The 21098-nt window shown below is 43.4% G+C and overlaps 2 long non-coding RNA genes across 2 annotated transcripts; one reads left to right on the top strand and one right to left on the bottom strand.

Annotated features, from left to right (window-relative positions):
• Window positions 1-3497: 3497 nt before the first annotated feature.
• Window positions 3498-12065, bottom strand: LOC137480396 (uncharacterized). The gene is made up of 3 exons (XR_011002877.1): window positions 11992-12065; window positions 11014-11142; window positions 3498-3546 (listed from the first exon to the last, which is right to left on the bottom strand). It is a non-coding gene; the product is annotated as an uncharacterized lncRNA (long non-coding RNA).
• A 182-nt stretch (window positions 12066-12247) lies between these two features.
• LOC137480397 (uncharacterized) lies at window positions 12248-15734 on the top strand. Its single transcript, XR_011002878.1, has 3 exons — window positions 12248-12519; window positions 12827-12906; window positions 15502-15734. It is a non-coding gene; the product is annotated as an uncharacterized lncRNA (long non-coding RNA).
• Window positions 15735-21098: the final 5364 nt, after the last annotated feature.

Consider the following 21098-nt stretch of genomic DNA (forward strand, 5'->3'; position numbering starts at 1 on the left):
AAAGCTGTCAACATTGCTGCTAAGCCATCTTTCTTGTCTGGCAAATTGTCTAGTGGAGACTATAACCTCCTGGCTGCTCCACTGCATAACGTAGGTATCCCGTCTTAACAAAACAGAATTTAAATATTCTTTAGATACAAGATATCTGCAGGCTTCTGTGCAGAATCAAGTTAAATATATTTCCCTGACTTTTTTTTTACTGTTCTCCAGTGGGAATGGCACAGACATTCATATTAAGCTGAACACGTATTGACATGCTTAGAGAGATGTTATATGGCTTTTCAACTGAAATATCTCCAGGTATTTGAACTGCAATAATAAATATGGCCACTCCTGAGGGAAGGAGGAAGCAGCAAGAAAATTCCCCAGAAGAGTGTGATTAAGAACTGAAGTGAGCCTCTGGCATACAGTAGTTATGCTTTGAATGTGATTGGGATTTATGATTTCAATTAATGCTGGAGCACAATTTTAGAAAGTTATTAGCAAGCTCCTGGCTGAACAGAACACAGTTCATTTGTGCATTCCTCCAGATTAGCTTTATCGTTGTGTTGTTTACAAACACTGGATCCTCTGAGATGTGTTTTGGGGAGGCACAGATGACAGCTGCAGAGGAGCCACATGGACCAAAAATGTGGCCTCATCTGTGGGGTAGCTTTTAGTGTACTGGAGGAGCTTTAATTTTACATTTGAGAGATCAAGAGAGAACCTCATACGAGAAGAAAGACCAGTCTCTTTTTCTCTGCTTTTCCATGTTGTGTCCCAAGAAAGGCTCTGGGCTGTGTGCTCACCTGATGTAAATTTGCTGGATGTACAACACCAAGGAGCTGGGCCCTCTGAGGTTCACTTACAATTTACAAACTAACCAAGGCCTGACGTGACTGTGTGGGCTTGGGCTGCATGTATCTATCTACATTTACATCTTGGTATTAATATATTGATAAATATAAGCATGTCTCAGTTGCCTTTTTTTTTTTTTTTTTTTTTTTTTCCTATAGACACATTTCTCCCCATCTGCCTCCTGATTTCAGAATTTCAGTGTCATCTGTATTTGGTAAGGCCCTGTCACCTCAGGCAGGGTCTGCTCGTGGGGATCTCCGTGCTCTGTGCACCCAGAGAGAGCCCAGGAGCTGCAGGCTGGGTCCTAAGCTTGTCTTGGCTCACTGAGCTGAATAAAGCTATTCATGAAGGCAAAAAAAATCAGGTGCAAGCAGCTGAAGGCTTGGGGATTAATGAAGCATTTGGGAGGGAAAGCAGCAGTTTTCTCAAGGCAGTCCTGCCCTGGACAGCTGGGGAAGGGCACAAATGCCCTCAGGTTGCTGCTGGCTCTGGCAGCAATAACAGCAAGGACCAGAACCTTGCCCTCTACCCTGGTCACTCACTGTCCCCTGTTTCAGTGACACCCCTTCTACAAAAGTAGGAAAGGCCCCTTGTTCATTTCTGTCAGGTACTAACAAATATTTATTCACGCCTCATTATGTAGCTAGGTCAGTGTAAATACTTTGGTTTCTAAGGATGGCAACAATCATTCTTTCTCAGAAGAAATACCAAAATCTCCATTTAGGCTGGGTCTTACATAAATCCTCTCTCTCTCTCTGGGTTTATATGGTTGAAGGATGAATGCAAGGGACAGCAGAATTACACCTCCTTGTTTTCCTGTTGCCAACACTGCAGTATTTCAGACAGAGCAGTTTTCTGTGAGAAGCATTTTCCCTTTCATTTCGAAGAGCAGCATTTCAAAGCCTGGTGCCAGGCTTGAACCAACACTGGGGCTGCCAGCACATCTCACAGCCACTTTGGCCAAACAATATCTGCCAGTGAGGAGAAAATCTCACCGATGCCTCAGGCACAACTCTGTGACAACAACAGAGTAATTAACTTTTGAAACCAACCATTTCAATCCATGCATAACTAGAGCAGGAGAAACCTTGCACCTGCATTATCTGCTGTGTCCCTGAACCAAGACATGCAAGTGTTTTAAACTTTGTGAATTAAGATTAAACTACAGAAGACACAGCTGATCCAATGGAAAAGAGATTCTGCTTCACACTAATATGTTACTTGTGATTCCTGTCAAGGCTGTGGGAGGTAAAATCTCTGAAAAATCATCTCTTCCTTAGAAATTTTGACATTGTGAGAAGCACTGTAGCAGAGAACCTACCATTTGAAGTTTTGCTCTCAGTGAGCTCCCCATGTGTCTAGGCTACAGTACAGCAAGGCTCCTGGACACAGGCTTCACAATTTTGGGATCTCCACTGAGGCTGGGAGCATGGAGCAGGAGGGAAAGAGGCCAAAGGCAGCTCTGTTTCCTTCAGATCACAGGATTCTCTGTGCCAGCTGCCTTCCACCCAGGGCAATGAGAGGCCCAAGACAAAAGTTTTGGTGTAAGTTCAGAAATTTTCTGAAGCATTTCAGGGCTGTCTTTGGTTTTACCCAACAGAGACACTGGAAAAGGAAAGGAAAATGAAATCCACAGCTTGTGGGTGCTCTTAAAGCTGTTGTTAGCCCTCCATAGCCTCGAGCACGTTCTTAATATTACTCTATATTATGTTTCACAGTTTCAGAAAATTGTGAATAAAATGTTTTTTGGCTTGTTTGTTTTTCCATATATCAAAGGCAAAGCTTCCCCCTTTGCTTCCATTGAATCTAACACTGACAAGGCTGCTCTTCTTTAACAAATCACAAAGCACCTTATTCTGCCAAGACATCTTTGTTTGTGCACCAGCCACATCAAATGCAGTTAGTGCAGGGCTGGGAATACAGTTTATTAGCTAACCACAGCTGCAGAACTAGCAGATGGAGCAGAGCACATTTTTGTTGAAGATCACAAAAGTAATGACTACTGTTCTTTTCTTTTTCATTTTTAATCTGTCACTGCTTCACGATGGAGTTGCAGATTTTGTTAGAGACTTCATAGACTGGTGCAGAAACCACAGTATCCATTACATTTAATTACTCCTCCATTTGTTTAAACAGTGAGTGATTTTGTTAAATTGAATTATTTTCCTCTGCAGCTTACATGAGAAAGGGGCATTATAATTACAATCAGGTTGGCATTTTAAAGTTATAACATTTGTAAGCTACAGCAAAATTTTCCAAAGCCCTGTAGAAATTACATGCATATTTAAATGCCAACAAAATTTCCTCACATACCACCTTTAAAAATTCTTTCTCAGTTCTGTGAGCTGAAACTGAGACCCCAGCTGAGGAGTAACAATCAAAATGACTGAGTGGGCAGCAAAACCTGCATCCTCTGGGAGCCCCCAGAGCAGAGACAATGATGCACTGCCAAGGAGACAGCAGTAGGACTGGGGCTGCTCACTGTTACTTAGAACAATTCCCTTAACTAAAAGCAACAAGCAGAATAAAAAAGAAGTAAGAATTTTTAGTCTTTTCATTTCTAGCATTCTGTCTAATGAAGCAAGTGTGCTACCACTGGTCTTACTCACGAGGATTTCAGGTCATACCACTTCTCTTACTCTTACCCTTCTGTTTCCAGCCTTTGCACCGGACCTTCCACACCTCCAGCTTCCATACCCACACCTAAAGCTTCACAGAATCCAAACCTGGGGACCTGATCAGTCTACAGCTTCCTCAGAAGGGGAAGTGGAGGGTCAGGGACTGATCTGGTGACAGGATCCAAGGGAATGGCATGAGGCTGTGTCAGGGCAGGTTTAGGCTGGACATTAGGAAAAGGTTTTTCACCCAGAGGGTGGTGGAGCACTGAACAGGCTCCCCAGAGAAGTGGTCATGGCTAATCAAACCTATTGCCACATCCTGCAATGCATGGAAATCAAGCTTATACTCATGGTCTACATGAAGAAATGAGTTTTGTCAGGGCTCTTGCTACAAAACACATCAGCAAAAATATTAATTCCATGAAGGATGGAAGAGCTCCTCTTCTGCAAATGAAAGTGGGGATGAACAAAAGGACTAACTGTGTGATGTGATTTTTCACTAAGGCTAGCAGAAAAGTGGGGTGATAAAGAAGCAGCTTTTTCTGATTATCTATCAAAAGAGCTTGGGTGCAGGGACAGGAAAATAAAGGCTGGGTTTGGCAGGACAGTGGACAGAAAAGGGATTTATTGCAGCTCTTGCCCAGCTGCTTGCATTGGATTAAGACCCCCAGGGCTCCTTGTGGCCCGTGCTCTGCTCTCCTGTTTGCTCAGCCTTTGGGACAGGAGCCTGCAGGCTCTGAGCCTTTCCCCGGGTCACTGGCCCTGGCAGAAGGTCCTAAAAACTACCAACCCCCCCACCAAAACCCCCACCCAATTATGAATGAGTTGTGGTGATGCCATGAACACATTCCCAAGGTGGACCTTTGGAAAACAGAACCTTCAGAGCTGCTCTGACAATGGCATGCACAGGGGATTTATGGCATGAGCCATGATTTCATGACCAAGTCTGTCAGTGCTTCCAAGAGCATTTTAGTGTTTTAAGTCCTCAAGCAGATGAAGATAAATAAATGCCAAACACATCAGCCATGGTAGCTACAGCCAGGGCTGAGTGTCTGTCTAGAGGTAAGGTTTTATAAAACTTGAAGGAAATGAGCCATGGCAAGCAGAACCAAGACAATGACTATAAAATTCTTCATTGCAAGTTTGTCACTCAGCCACTGGACAAGAACCACCAAGATCAGTGGTGGGAGCCACCTCTGTGGGAACTTTTATTACGCTGAGATCTATTGCTGGTCAGGGGAGGTGAAGATGCCATAAGCCTCTCTCTCCCAGAATTACCCCAAAATGTCCCTTTCAGCTCACAGCAAGCCTGGAAATGTGTTCCTGCACCAACTAAATGTCCCTCCATGACAAGAGAAACCTTTGCCGTCCATTTAAAGAAGCTTTAGCCAGCACCAAATAAAGGCCTTTCTCCTCAATAAGATAATGTATAGTGCAGGTTCCTTCCATGAGTAGCATTTTTCAACCTGAGTGGATTTCTCTGCTTGAAGGTACTGGTATCTTGAAGAAAAATGGGAGAGGTTTCCCAGACTCAGAATTACTAGGAGCTGCTAGGATTGAGACTGTGAAACCAAGGCTCTGAATGCACAGAATCAGATTCTGCCAGCAAACTGCTTCTCTGTGCTGCCCCAGGGATGCTCAAACCCAGCCCAGGCAGTCACATAACCAGAGCCAAGATTACTTTGCTGTGAAAAACAACCTGCCTGCACCTCTGGCCTACAGTGCATGGCTTATATCCTATATCAATGTGTTATTGATGTGAAGATTCACACCAATGATAGTCACAAAAAAAGGTGGGTCTTTTTATCACCTGATGGATTTGAAGGAAGAATTAATCCTCCAATCTCTCTCTGCCAGGCTTTCCCCCTCACCATGCCTCTGCCATGCACATTGCAGCTGAGCCAAGTGAGGCATGAAGCACCACAGCTGCCAAAAAAATTAATTTTAATTAATTCCACAAACCAACTAAGGCAGCCCCACTTTAAGAGTGGGGGAAATGCTGAGGATTAAATCCTGCAACAGCATTCCAGACACAGGTTTAGAGGTTTAGCCAGGTGTTTTTTACATCAAATAAACTTTTCTGAGTAGCAGCTGGATGATCTCTTTGCTCTGTAGAACCTGGGGATGAAGAACTCAGTAGAAGGTCGAATCCATTCATCTCTCGAAGATTATTTCTTGCAGAAAGATGAAGCTGTCCTAAGCATCAAAAAAGAAGAAAACAGCATTAGGGTCAAAACATTCTTTGAAGACTCATGGAATTCAGACACAGTGAATTCCTTCTGTTTCTCCTCCTCATGACAACATTTGTCACAGACACACTCAGCCTACACATCTCTGGATACTAATCTCTGTGGTGTGAATTTGGTTTGCATTCTAGCAACATGTCCTCAGCAGATATGTCCAACCTTGACTAAACCAAAGGAATCCAAAAAATCAGTGGATCTACATCCAACTGATGAAAAATTCTACATTTTTCTTCCCACAGACTGCTTGCAATTGCCACCCACTTTCTAACCTTTCCTGTTTTGAATCAAAAAGACAACACAGTAGTCAGAGGATCGAATTACAAAATAGTGAAATAAGTCAGAAAACTGCACAGCATCAGTCAGAACAGAACATTGTCAGAGACACAGGAGATTTTTGATGCCCCATTTTCATGACAAAAAAATGTGCAACCCTAGTGCCACCCAATGTTTTCACACTGCAGTGATGAACTGTGTGACTACAATAACGTGTGCTGGGCACTTCACCTGTCCTCAGATTGGTCTTCACAAAAAGGACCATAGCAATTCTGCCAGAAGGAAATTGTTCTCTCTGAAACAAGCACATATGCAGCACAGAAGGACAAATCCCTTCCACGTAGAAATCTGTAAACAATGAACCCAAATCAGTCAGTTTAAAACTATTTGTGTTTTACTTCTGTGTCTAATAGGATCCCAAGTGTTTGTACAAGCTGGATTTATCAGTTTAAAGCATCTTTAACTCAGGAATTCTAGAAATCAATCAAAAACTAACTCAATCTCTAGGGCAGATAAATCTTAGAGGACATTTATGGAACTCTGTGCTCTTGAAATAAAATCATCTTATATATCCACATGCCAAAATGGGCCACCATGTATCCACATTTAATGAGGTCTTGGTAGACAAGCTGGCAGAGGAATATTTTCCAATTAAGTTATTTAGGTGTATCTTTATCTGATATAGATAAAAATACATCAGATATTTATATCAGGCATAGTTATATCAGAGAAACACACACTAGAATTTATTAAATGATGCCACTAGAAGTTTTATAACTGCAGTGTTATGCACATGCCATGCACAGCCTGAACATAAGACATCATCAACACATTCTCTAAAAGTGTCATTTTAAATTTGAAAATAATTACTGGTACTACACTTTATATGATTTTAAATAATTTAGGACATCAGCTAAAACTTCAGTGCTCTCTTAAAAGTTATAGCTCCAGTAATTTCCAATTCATAAAAAAACAGCTGAAGGCTTTATTATGCTTTGGGCTCCCGAATACTAAGAATTTCTCCGTGCAGAAGGACTTAAAGGGTGAATAAGGATGAATAAGAGATATGAATAAGGATGAATAAGAGATGTCTTATTTATTGACTTACAGAAGTATTGGCAAAATAGAGTTGGCTGCACTGATTGTAGATATGTCAGATTATTATTGTCACAGGCATCCCCAGGCCTCCAGGTTAAGAAGGGCAAATGTATTTCTAAATTTCCAGATGTATTTCTTAGCACTTGTGCATGCTTTTGGCTACTTGGAATTGCTGTCAGAGAAGGGAATCCTTGAAGGAGCAGTGTGGTCTTCCACAGAGCCCAAATCAATGGCTCTGGGAAGGCAACCGCTGATCCTCTCACAGGATCAGTGGCAGATACTTGGCTAATTTGCTCCTGAAAACCTCCCACAAGAGAATTTCTCATCTCCTCTAAGCTGGTTTTGCCTTGTTTTGCTTCCCCCACATTCCTGACTTGCAGGCTACCCTGGGATTCACCACAAGGATGTGCAGCACTGGAGAACAGCTCTCACAGCCCTGATGAGGGACACTGCCTCCTCCCCTCTGCTGGTGCCTGCCAAGGTCACACTGAGTACTGGGAGAGAACAGCATCCAAAACCCTCCACAAAAGACTTCATTTTAAAGACTCTTTCACAAGAGCCAGTTCCAGAAGGTCGGATCTCTTGCCAGTGACTCAAGCTGGGAACCCCAAAACGCAGCCTCTCAGAATGACACACACCCCTGGAGAGTGTCAGCCAGGGAGTGCATAATCCGTGCTCAAGGAAGTCAGTGCTCATTGAGGCAATTAAATATCATGCTTTATATTGCTGTCACTTGTAATTTAGTTATACTGGAAATGAAGAATGGGTTGTCTATGCAATTGCTATCATAAACGTCACCAAGTCTGTGTGGAAAGATTCACAATAAAACACTAAGTTGCCATTATCTCAGTGGCAGGTCTGTCCTCTCACAGAGCAGTAAGTAATAACTCTTCCATATTTGCAAAAGAAAGCAATATTTGCACTGCAAGGATGTGTCCTGTTAGTTTGAAAATAATGTCAATAAGGTGCTCTCCTTAGAAACATCTCCACCATCCAATTGTTTCCCAATCACAATTCATTTACTCAAGGACTGCACTCTGCTAGAGAGTAGGAATGATCCTGCTCTCATAATTACTGCTCCTATGTGCAAACATTGACAGCACAGAGGCAATTCTGGCTGATTTAGCCAAGTGAAAGGTTAATGCTTGGGAGCTGCAGCCAGAATATTTCTTCCAGCAGGAAGACATTCTGTGTGCAATAAAACCTTCTCCCCAGCTCCCGTTGAGCCCTTGTGCCAGGGCTTTGCTAAACATGGCTTCAGAGAGACAGCAGGAGCTGACACACAGGGACAGGAGCCTCCCTGGATCATCCATACCTGACACTGCACAACAAAACACCCATGAACCTGCACAGTGAAAATCTTTAACAGCTCTCATTCCCCTTTCTGTGCTGAAATGTACCTTCCTGGCACTGCACCAAGAGGGATTTAAGATAAAAACAATTTTGTCCACTCCAAGAGGAATTTCAGCCAGAGACAAGATATTTTATCAATTATTGGTTTGGGTTTTTTTTTAATCTGTGGCCTCAAATACAGCAGCCTCACAGCTACAAGGCAGTTACTGAACACTGGTTTACACTTTTCAAGATGCTCCATCGAAAGAAAAGCACTCAAGAGAGTCAAGTTACAAATTTCTTGGTGGACAGTTATTGATCCTTCTCAACTTTTAAGGTCATCATTGGAAGATGCAGGGTATTTATCATGTCTGAAACATACTAGAGAAATAGACTAAACTGAGTGATTTAAAAAAAAAACCAAAACAAACAGGTTCTTGTGCAGTCCCAGACTAGAAATAAATTGAATCAACAGCTACATAGACAGTCAGGTTATATCTCACACACAGACTGGCAGCCCTCCCATATCACCTGGTGCAGGTACAGTTACTCACATTCACCCTGGAGCTACATTCACACAAGACCCACACTGAATTTCAGATGCTGCCTTCTTAGGAATATGATCCTGTCCTTCGGGAGGCGAAGGATCCATTGGGATTTCATTCTAATCAACATTATTTCAGGCAGCAGGAGATCTGTGGTGTCCCCCATGTGATGGTTTGGAGGGGACTGATCTTTAGGGAACATGATCCAGTCCTCTAAAAACCCTTTGTATCGTGCCTCACACTGAGAAGCCAAAAATGGATAGAGCTTAACACTCCTTGTTCCCAGGCTGCATCTTGAAAGACAGAGGCTAAATCACATCTTGCCTTGGGAAGTTAATTCAGGCTGTTGTAAAGCAAAATAAACAAGAGTAGAGGTCTAACGTTTTGCAATGTTTATTGAAATTCTCAGCATCTTTCCAAGGAGGTGATGCTCTCCTTTGATAAAAGGCAACTTTAATTGCAATAGGTGTTAGGTGGCTGTCTGGTGTATCAATTGCTTCATGCTTCTCCAGTGAGATAAAGTGAAAGGAATTGAAGCTGCTAATGATCATGCACATGTATACATTAGGAAACAACTGAGTTAGTCCTCATGTGCATGTGCTGCAGCACAGCTGTGAGCAAAATGAGCATTATTTTGTTTTTTTAACAGAAGCCCTATTTACTCCGTCATCAGGCCAGTATTTTTTTATCATTCTTCCATAGCCACTGATAATTACCTAATATATTTTGTAAACTGCAAGTCTGTTTTCAGAGCAGAAAAGGCACTTAGGCACAGATTGACTCCAATTGGCTTCGCTGGCTGCTCCACAGAGGAACAGCCATCATATGACTTCTAATCTCCTATGAAACAAAATGATTAAACTGTCAATATCAGATTGAGCCACCATGACGGCCACCCTGATGGAATGGTGCCTCCACACTGCTCCTAATAATATGTATGCAAGGGATAGATTTTTCTTTATAATGCATGTAATTAGGATACAGGACAAAATGTTCTGTTCAAATTCATGACATGCACAACTAATAGAGAAGGAGAGAATGAGGCCCTTGGCTATTTATTTGCATGAAAAGGCTCTAATATAGGATATACTTTAGAGAAATTAGTTTTTAATCTAGGTGACTAGATGAGATTTTAACCCTGAACTGGTTTCGAGCTGACCTGGGAGAATTTATGCAGTCATAAATGTGATGCCCTGGAAGCCAGACGGGTGTCACTTTTTCATTAATTTTTGAATATCTTGTGCAGTCAAGGGGAGCAGAAAATCAGTCTTTTTAGAGGCTCATCTATGTGAATTTGCTCTGGTGAGACTGAATCAAAAAAAAAAAGCAGACAGAAAATTTTAGAAGGAATGTATTCTTTGTAAATTTGGGCGTTGGAGGAGTTAGGTACATTGATTCAGCAGTGATTCCCCCTGCTTGACCTGTATGAAAGCAAAACCTACAGCTGCAGCTTTCTATGAATACATTAAGTAGGGCAAGTTACTCTCCCAGCACAAGTCTATTACAGACACTATTGCTCTGCAAATTTAACATAACTGATCCAACAGGTCCTTGAAGGAGCATTTCAGAACACAACTGCTGCTTAAACAGCACTGCTCATTTAATGGCTGATACAGGAAATCTGTGGTTTTTACTGTAGATTTTGTATCAGGTCAGGGCACACACCTCTCATCCCCTGAGAAAAAGAAACTTTGAGCACACCTGAAAAGGACCTGCAGCTCCACCACCTCAAACCTTGATGAATCAGCGCTAACAGCATGAAGTGGGGACAACAATAATTTCTACTGTGTCAGACCATTAAACAATTGCTCATTTGGCATCTTATTAGCAACTCTCAGCTTGAGTCAGATCCTGCAAGCTATTTTTATACAAAAGCAATCTTTTAAATAATCAACGGGGACTTGGGAGGCACCCCAGTCATTGCTGGTGGTGTTTGAGGGGCTGGCAACCCTGGACATACATCAGGGCTGGGATTTTTCCTTCCCTGTTCCTTCCCTCCCAGCAGTGCAATCGAGCTCCAGCAGAAACCCAGAGTCCATCAATTCTAGAAATTCAGCATCTCACCCTTGGGAGCCCATAGCACAGGGCTGGCCACCACTGGAACCAGCAGCCAAACATTTCAGACAGGGAAGGAGCATCCTAATGAGCACAGAAGCCTCACAGTGGTGAAGGACATGGAGACATAAATTATTTCTGTAAAAGTCACCCCATTAATTAGGGAGAATGCATAATTTCTTTCTGGTTTTAGGCTTTGAGGAGGGCAGAGAAGAAAGAACCTTTGATGAGTGGGGAAAGGCAAGGGCAAAGCCTCTTCTAGTGGCTTCATGAATGAACAGGTCACAGCAGCAGGGGGAAGTCAGCGTTTCTGTGCTGATGAAAAGGGTGTTTCTGTGAGCAGCTGCAAGGTGGGAGCAGGCCAGAGCCATTTTGGACTTTGCCTAAGGCTTGGGCAGTTTCAAAGACAATCTATCCACAAATTTCTGTGCTAATTGCTAAATCTACCTTTCTGGAGGAAGCCCAGCTTCCAGTGTGCCATTTTTAAAAAGCAATAAATTTTTTTCCAATACTTGTCTCACACTGAAAACTCTTCCAAGTCAAGTTCTCCTGGAGGCTGATATAAATGAATGTTTTCACATATGACTGTCCAGAAAACTGTGTCAGTGCTCATTCCCTTTCCCTACTTTATCTTCCAGCACTGCCAAGAGCTTTTGTAAACATACTTATTTTTTATCTTGGAAAATAAAAGCCAATAAAGATAATTAGAGAAGCAAATGGAATGATTGATTCCTCATAACATCAGACAAGGAAGGTGAGTCCTGAAAGCATTTTATCCTTCTTGGGGAATGGAGTCAAGTCTTAAATAAGAAAATAAACGCATATAAAGAACCTCAAAAATAACCATGAAAGAAAGATAAAGACTCTTCCCCTGATACTTTATCTGAGCACATGTGAAGAGAAGGAATAAAACTAAAGCATGGAATATCAAAACTGTGTGAACTCAGAGGGAAAAAAATGGGAAAATAAAAAGAAAAAAGGAAATACCTGTAATATATGTTGTTCAGGTATTGTGAGACCTATGACAACCCAGAGCAAGGCTGACTTACTTCAGCGAGCCCCTTAAAGCAGCACCCAGCTCTCCAAGCTGCCTTTCTGGAGTTCAGCTTTTATAACAGGCAACCCTTGAAAACTCAGTACAGCTGAGTTCCATCACCTGGGGAACTCAGAGCTGACATCAGCAAAGGGGCCTCGTTACCAGGTCCTTTACACCTCTGACAATATCTTTGTATCTGGTGACTGCTTGTTCCTAGGTCAGTGCTCACCCTCTACTGCTCTGGAGAAGAAATGTTAAAAAACCCAACAAAGTTACTTGTGAGCAAATCCAAATATTGTGCAGAAACTGGTGGGCATTCCCCTCTAACCACATGTGCTGCCCCAGCCTGGGAAAAGTGGCATCCTGGATGGAGAAAAAATACCTCCTGACTGCTGTGAAGCCCAGAAGCAACAGCTCTGTGAGCAGCTCGAGGGCTTTCCCGAGTGCTGAGCGCATCTGCACAGCACCTGGCACATCTGGTAATTTCCTGCAGTGATCATGCTTGGGCCACTTGACACAGCTGGATTTTTGTTTTGTGTTTCTGTTCTATAATTCTATGATCTTGGCTGTTGAAAATGGGAAATGCAGGCAGAAATGTTGTTGGAGAATGGTAATGAGGGGCCATAAATGCTTTGCTCGTACAGTTCATACATCCCTTGTATCCCCAGCTTCCTTCATGGGCTAATTGTTATTCAGGCTCATGTTTTGGTTTCTGAGCAGTTGGGAAACTTGTTGGAAGGTGTATGCTGAAGCTACACTGTCTCATTATGCTACTTGCTTCCTCAGTTGGAAAAATCATCTCTGACAAGCCACTTTCCTGGGTGCAGAGCTCAAAAGACGCCAAGAGGCTTGGGGCTCGATGAAAGGTATTTGATGTCAATTGCATTTAACATATGCGGGTTTGATATGTTCCTGGCTTCTAAGTGATGCCAAAAATGCAGTTTATGAGAATAATATAAAGGCAGAGGACAGAGATCTAACCTCCTTCAGATAATTGCTCTGAGTTGTTGCAAGGTGACCTTCATCCCCACTCAGACAGCCTGTTGGTGAGAGTGCAAAAACATTTATCTCTCCCAATTTTCCATGGGCACATCAAAAACAGCCAGTGTTGCTAAAAAAACATCTCAGACCCTGTGTCTGCTGTGCAGGTGGGTGAGATGGTGGCCTTTATCCAGGCACAAAGGGAGCTGTCCTCTGGCTTCCCAAACAGTTACTGTCGGGGTGGCTTCCTAGTCCCATTGGTAAGACCAAAAATTTGGTTTGTAAGGAGAGAGACCTGCAGCATGAAACCTTCCAGAGGTGTAAATCCAGCTCTCATGTCAGCCTTGTCCTTCTGTCAGGCAGGTGTCTGGGCTCTGACAAACAGGTGCTGATGGCCAACACAGATCCCTTTTCCTCAAACAAGCAGGAAAGGAGGCTGTGAGAGGTGGATCCTGCAGAGCTTGGCCTGCCTCTCACACCCTGCAGAGCCCCACTGCTGAGTGCATCCATCCCCTTTCAGAGGTGTGATTTCCCCCAGCTGAGTCCTGAACTGCACCATGAACTGGTTATAATTAAACTCGAGGTGAGGCAGGGCACAAACATGAAAGCACTGGGTGCCTGTGACCTGGCAGAGACAGACACACAGCACCATCAAGGGCTCTTTTTCCCTGTCCTGCCTGTCCCCAGGGCTGAGGAAACACTCTGGAAAAGGCATGGAAGTGGACACTGGATCTACCTAATTCCATAATGTTAATTGTCCGCTCAGGGGACACATCTTCCCTGTCTGCCCTGTGCCAGCGCCACTCTGCCAAACAGGCAGAGCTGACAGCCCACATGATCCCCAAACCATTGCCCATCATGATCCCCAAACCATTGCCATGCCTCCAGGGGAGAGGGAAGGATCCCCAGCTCTCTCCTGCCTGCAGGACTCCATCCTCCTGGACAGCCAGCAGAGGCTCAGTCCCTGTTGTCACTGGAGGGCTGGCTGGCAGCTCAGCACCTCTCCTGCTCTGAGGAGAACCCTCCAGGGAGCTTGAACCACCATGCTGACAGCTCTTCAGCTGGGAGAGCAGCCTTGGGAATGTCCTGAGGAATGTGGCGTTTCCACATCCCAGTCACTCACTGCTGAATTTGCCCTGCTGATTCCTCAGCTGCCTCCTCTCACAGCCCCTCCTGGTGCACCTGTGCCCAGGTCAGGCTCAATCCCATGCTGGCAGGAGAGGACAGTGCCCAGCAATCACCCATAGACCTTCTTCTGTGGCAGGAAAAGTGATCTCATCCCTTAGGATGAGGCTGAGGAAGGCCAAGGGCTCTGAGTTTGAACTGCCCACCCTGACCCAGCTGAGTGGACACCTGGCACAGGCTGGGGCAGCACACAGCATCCTCCTGTCTGAACATTTGGATATCCCCAGGGAATTTTGCTCCAAGGTAAAAAAGAGCTTTTCACACCATGCTCCTTATTGTAGAAATCAACAGGAAAAACAGGTTTCTCTTTTACTGATTCATTTTCCTTGGTGTCAAAGCAGCACAGAGCCACAAGTCAGGAATATTAATGATGTCCTGTCTGGGCTGGGCAGCACTGGGAGCCCCAGAGCCCCTCATCATCACCAGGAGGGAAGAGAGAGTGAGTCTGTGCCTGCCTCTGCTCACTGAGCATTTCCATAGGTGCTTTCCTTCTTCCAACACTCCAAGAGTGACCTCACCTCTCCCCGAATGTCATCAGCTGCAGTTTGTTCTCAGCAAATTGCTTTGCTGCTTAATGAGGGCAATTTCCATGCTTGCTGAGATTTTGCCTCTCTTACTGTTGGGGCCAGATTTAATCCACCCCTCCTTTGGGAAGAATACCTCCTGTACTTCCTCTGGGAAGAATATTTTCTGTCTCCAGCTGTCCCTGCTCACACAGAACTGCCTGCTGAAAGCCCATCTTACCCTGGTGAGGTGCAATTGTTCCCAGAAAAGACACAGACAGTTTAAAGATATCTTTGAAGCCTAGTTCACTTAAGAACTTTGGAAAACTGCTGCCCTAAATCTCACAGCTGGAAGTCATGGATGGAGTCTGGATGTGCCTGGGATGGACCCACAGCTGCTTTTTAAAGCAAAGTGTAAATAACACAGCACTCTTCAGAATCAAGCCCTGTACATGCCAGAAGTGGTGCTGCATTCAGGGATATTTTGCTAAAATCTCCAGAGCAGGAAATCTCTATTTTCTACAATAAAATTCAAAATTCTAGCCTGTTTTGCAAGCTGCAATTCCCAGCTATTCAAATTCATGTCTTTTACCCATCATTGCAGTATTTTACTGAGAGTGTGTGTACTTGTAAATGCTGTATATCATCCAACTATTCAGATTTGGTTTGGGCTAGAAATTACATGTGCACATAATAAGACATAATCCTGGTTTGAGAGATGCAGACAGATAAATCGTAGGGTACAAAACTCCAAAGTGGAACTGCTTCATACATTTTATTTATTTCACACAGGTCCTCCAGGAGCTACCCAGCTGGAAATGCAAACATCAAACCTCGAGATGACTTTTGAAAACACAGGCCAAAGAGAATGAGCAATTTGCCAAAGACACACAGGGAATTTGCAGGAACACCAAGAATAGGAGCAAGATATCTGAAGTGAAATTTAAAATGTTTGTCCTAACACTGTCCCTGGTACAACACTACACTGCTGATTCTCTTCTTGCTTCCTTAGGTATCTCGCTCCGGCTTCTATTTATGAGTAGGAAACTTAGAAGTTCACAAGAACAAAAAAAGCAATGTGTGTTCCCAGGCACAGTAAGATTTCTGAGCAAGCCTTTTTTATTATTCAATTTAAGCACAAGTAAAATATATAGCTGTTTCAGACTTGGTTCCTCTCTGAAACATGCCTTGTAGAACAATGTTTCTCTCCCCCTGTAATTCTGACTCCACAACACCAGTTTTATTTGCCAGGCCTGGCAAACAATGATCTATCCATCCATGTCATGCATATTATGTCAAATTTATTACGACAGCTTTCCAGCATATTTCCAGTCGAGGTTTCATTCTTCTTACAGATTCTGCAAATGAGCAACAGTTTTAGTTACAAATGCCTCCCCATGAGGCAGCGCTCCTGACAATAGAACAGAACTTACTGTGTTTCCTGCAGACTTGTGACACCCATACCACCAATCATTGTGACACACTGCTGAGGAACACGGTTTTGCTCTGTGGTTGATATATTCCCAACTCAAAATGAACAGGAAGGATGCTGGGAGTCATTCAAGCCTTGATTAGTACTTGGCTGGGTCACTCATACATCTTCACACCCTGACAGGAGAAGACAACCCAAAAAATCAGCTGCCCACAGCCAAGGCCCTGAACCTTGGGAGAGGTTTGACCACAGGACAAAGGATGCTTGTGGAAACAGGAATATCAAACATGCATGGAGCAAACCATGGAGCAGAGAGAGCTGCAAGGTGTTCTTGGCAAATGGTGGCAGAGCTAATAAGTGTCTGGAGTAAACGATTCTGTTCCCTTTTTGTTGGAAAGCACTTAGAGCTTTATTAGCTCTGACCAGCAAAGCTTTAGCGCCTTCTTAGAGTGAGGCTCGCTGGCTCACGTGCAGGTAGATAAATGAACTGGGGTTCATTTGGGCAGGAAAATGCCCTGTCTGGTTCTTCCCATCTGGGAAAGCACCCAGTGCCAGTGGAACATTATTTTCAAACAGGAAATGAAATTCCGTCCCTGCTTTGCAAATTCTCAGCTATGAAACACTGCAGAGACCAGCTCTGAGCTGTACCAGGAGTAAAAGAACTGTCACAGCAGCCCCCCACAATACTTACAGTCTTCTCCTCCCTGTTCACAGCACTTCTTCCCTTTCTGTGCCCAGGAAACCCAGCCATGGTCTCACCTCTCCTTTGGTTTTGCCTGCAGAGGAGCCTGGAGCCAGCCCTGGCCACTCCTGTCTGCTGAAGGCTGCTGGACAGCTGAGTCCAGGCACCAGGCAAGGGAAGAAATGTTTGGGAAATGTTTGGTTGTGCTTTTGCTGAAGGATTTCCCAATCCTTTCAGCACTGCAAACCTCCATGCAAATCGTAACAGCCCTGGAATTTCTGTTGGCAGAGGTTCAACAGGGGGCTGAATGCTTGGGGCATTATTATCCATTCCAGACTCTGCTGCTCTGCCAATCTGTGTCTCACGAAGAGCACAGAAATGCTGCATTATCAGCATCAGAGCCAGAGAAGAGGATTAATGTGATTAGTCATAAATGGACCGAGAAAAACTCATTTTGGAGTTTAGAGGAGTTCTGTTGGAGAACTTGCAAGTGCAAAGATATTGAGCATCCAATAACTATTTAACCTAGTGTGCCAACATTATTCTGCTTTGGAAGTTCATACCAGCAACTGAAAAAAGCTAGATTTAAATGGCTGTCAGAGAAAATGAAAAGGCTTCACAGCTCTAGAGGTCTGAAGAAAATAAATGCAACCACTAAGGGTATTTTTTAAATCATGGAAAAATGACATTGAATAAGCTAACAATGGTGAATTTCATACAGCAGTAAATAGGAATATCACTCTTCAGCCCTGGGTTTTACAAAAGAAACCGATGTCACTTGGCAGATAGCAAACTGAGGTACAAAGAAATAAAAAGGAGTTTTGTCCTGATAGCCCAGGAGACCAGCTGGGAGCCAGGAACAAAGGGCAGGTCTGGACAGCATCCCAGTGCCTTTCCCATGAGCAGCACTGCCCATCCACACAGCTTTGTAGCTGCTGCTGATGTCCATGAGAGCTCAGGTCTGAAGGGGCTGATGGGTCTGAAGGGTCTGAAGGGTCTGAGCTCCTCCCCTGCCATGGCATGGGGTGAGCCCCCAGCTCTGGTCCCACTCCAGGGGAAGCCCTCCCTCCTCAGAGCCAGCCTGCAGGATCAGCCACGCCAGGGCTGACAGTGGCTAACCCAGCCACAGGGCAGCACTAGTTTTATCTCCCAAATCCCAGTCCTCTCAGGACCTGGAGCAGACGTTCAGCTCACTGGGAGAGTCACTGAGCCCTGTGGATGTGCTTTGAGGGATGCCAGAGCACACGGAGTGGGCACAGCTTAAACTGTGGAGAGGGCTCCTGTTGCTATCGGACACAAACTGAGTACGCAGAAGCTTGGTAAGTTTAAAAGAGAAAAACACTCAATTTTATTTCTGACTTTGCAATATATAGAATTCTAGAGGTGACAGTGGATTGGAGGGTGAAATTGCCACCTCTCCAACCACTCTGGTCAAATCAACAGTCCATCAATTCTCTCCTCCCACAAAGAAGAATTCTAAACAATCATTTACATGAACAGTGCGTGAGAACTCCAGTAGAAATACGTAAACATTATCAGAAGGCTAAAGAAGTTTTATGAGAACCTTAAAACTTTCAAAAGAACTATAAAAGAGAACTTGACACTTTTAAAAATCAGGGCAACAGACTCCACCAGGTCTGATCACCCAGCGCTAAGCCAGGGGTGCAGCTTACCAGAATCAGCTCTCCAGCAAAAATAGCACCAGGATCTAATCCTACAGCAGCAGTGCTGGGTGACAGCTCTGAGAACCAGGTCCAGAGGGACAAGGTGCTCTCCCAGGCTGCTGTGAGCAATAAACTCCTCTGCAGGTCCCGGTTAGGATACAGCTGGAAGTAGGTGAAAGTCAAATAAACCTCTCAGAGGTAAAAATGAGCTAAAAACACCCCATCAGCACCTATCCATCGCTGTTCAGGGAACACAACTTCTCCCTTCCACCTCTGCTTACAGCAAAGCACATGCTGAAATGGTTTCCTGCTGTGGGATGTGTTTGCAGAGCTGGGCCTGCAGGAGCTATTGATCACTTCCAGGGGTAAACAACCTTGTTTTTCACCAAGCACGGAGTGCATGGATGCAGAGGTGCAGGCTGGGAGCTAGAGGGTTTTGCAGCCAGCAAATTCAGGGAATAACTCCAGTATAACATTAAAAAGAAAAGAAAAAATAAATAAGGAAAGAAAAATGTTGACTCCAGCTGTCTCTGAAATCCCTTGGAACCCAACAGCTTCTTGTCCAGTAAAGGACACAGAGCAGCTTCCAAAATGTAACATCACATGTTGAGTACAATTCATGCATCCAAAGTCTTTTTACTGAAACAGAACAGCAGCAGCAAAACATTCCAGGGAAGAAACAGGCATTGGCTCTACCACAGGAAAGTTCAGGTTCTGTCGTATGAATCAATCAAAACCAGGACAAAATTCCTTTGGTTTCAGAATAAACTGTTATTTCCTAACTTTCAGTGAATAACATCCATTCCAAATGGTCATTTATCTTCAAGAACAAAAATAGGTCTTCAACCACAGTACTTCAAGTGCAGACTATTGTCCTCAGAGGGGGAAAAAAAACCAAGTCCTTTTTTCAGTCACCTGTGAGTAAAACAATTTGCTTCCTAATCCTAGAAAGGCCTCTACTGAGCAGAAAGCTACCTGTGGCTGCCAGATCATGGATTTCAGGTGCTTTAAGGCTGGGATTTTTGCTTTTGGTTGGTTAGGTTTTTTTTTGGTTGGTTGGTTTTTTGGGTTTTGTTGGTGTTACATTAAATTTTGTGGTCTCTAAATGTGGTGGTATGTAGAAGATCAAAATTTCTAATTAAAACCCCCATTATTAGAAAATTAAATAATTCCAGGGTCAGGGATGACTATTAATTTGCTGAATATAACCAGGATCATTCAAAATATTCTCAGTTTCTGAAACAATGGAGAATTCTTGGCCCTTCACAGGATTTGCTTCTAATGCTTTTTTGCTGTTAGGTTTTTGGTTTTTTTTCCTCCAGATTTTAGGTTCTTTTTGATATTTCCAAGACTGACAAACATTTCCCAGAGTATGAGAGCTACAGGAAATCAAGGCCAAGGAAAATCCATTAAATCCATGTTTTCATATAGATTTTTTTCCCCTTCAGCTTCAGTGAAAGCAGCAGATTGACCTCTCACTTTAGCAACCACTGAGTATTTAAGAGACAATCAGGAATTTAACAAGCCAAGTGCTTTATTTATCCCATAATTAAAAGCTGCCCTTCCCAGAGTGCACTTCCTTCCCGCTCCCTTGAACACATCATTATTTTCAAAATACATATCAAGATGCTATTTTCTCTTAAATCTCCTTTAAACTGTCCCCATCTGTCCCTGGGTGCAAGACTCTCACACTCTGGGGAAAGGATGTAGCTATGCTTTGGTTATCCCTTGTTACACCAAAACTGCAATGTGTTTAAACAGCAAAACACTGCTTTTCTGTTTCACATAGAAATTAGAACCTGTGCTATTGGAAATTGGAACCACAGCATTATGGACAGGAACTTGGCTGACTTTTTTTTCCTGTTGGTGCCACCTCCCCTTTTTTCTTGTGGAGGTGGGGAAAATACAGAGATCAGAAAAAAAAAAAAGGGCAAAAAAAATAAAAAGAGAAAAAAAAATCTCAGGTTTCTTGAAATAGATTCTGCCTTGCTTTGGGCTGGTTTTGATTGGCTTCTGTATAATTAGCTCTTGCTCACAGTTTCTGTGATAATTGCACTCTCTATTAATTGAGCATATATTGTACTCCATGCAGTCAGCAAGTGATGAAGCTGTCAGTATTTTGTTAGCTATTACACTGCCTGATTCTTATGAGCTGTTTGATATTAGTAACAAATTAGCCAATTTATACGTCATAAATAAGATCCAAAAGCCCTGCTTTATCAGCTGGAGAGAAAAATACTGTTATCTTGGTTGACAAAATGCTTGTACTAAGATTCCAAGTGCCTTTTGGCAGGAATTCATCAGAGCAGATGTATTCCTTCTATCAGGCACCATTTGGTTCAATTATTCTTAATGTTTAATGGCAGAATAATTGAACCAAATGGTAATATATACCCCCATAAAATACTTTCATCAAATGCTTTAATTGCCGGATCTCTATAACTGCAATGTCTGAGTGCTTTATTCTGCTTATTGACACCTGACAGACCATGATGTAAATACATTACTTTAATAAATTTCTTGATGAGCTTTATCAGAGGTGAGCATTAAACTCATGCAAACAGGTTTTCCACTGGTAGATGGGCTGGGGAACTGGAACAAACAGGGGGAA

Source organism: Anomalospiza imberbis, chromosome 11 (genome assembly GCF_031753505.1).
Source record: "Anomalospiza imberbis isolate Cuckoo-Finch-1a 21T00152 chromosome 11, ASM3175350v1, whole genome shotgun sequence".
In the NCBI taxonomy this organism is placed as follows: domain Eukaryota; kingdom Metazoa; phylum Chordata; class Aves; order Passeriformes; family Viduidae; genus Anomalospiza; species Anomalospiza imberbis.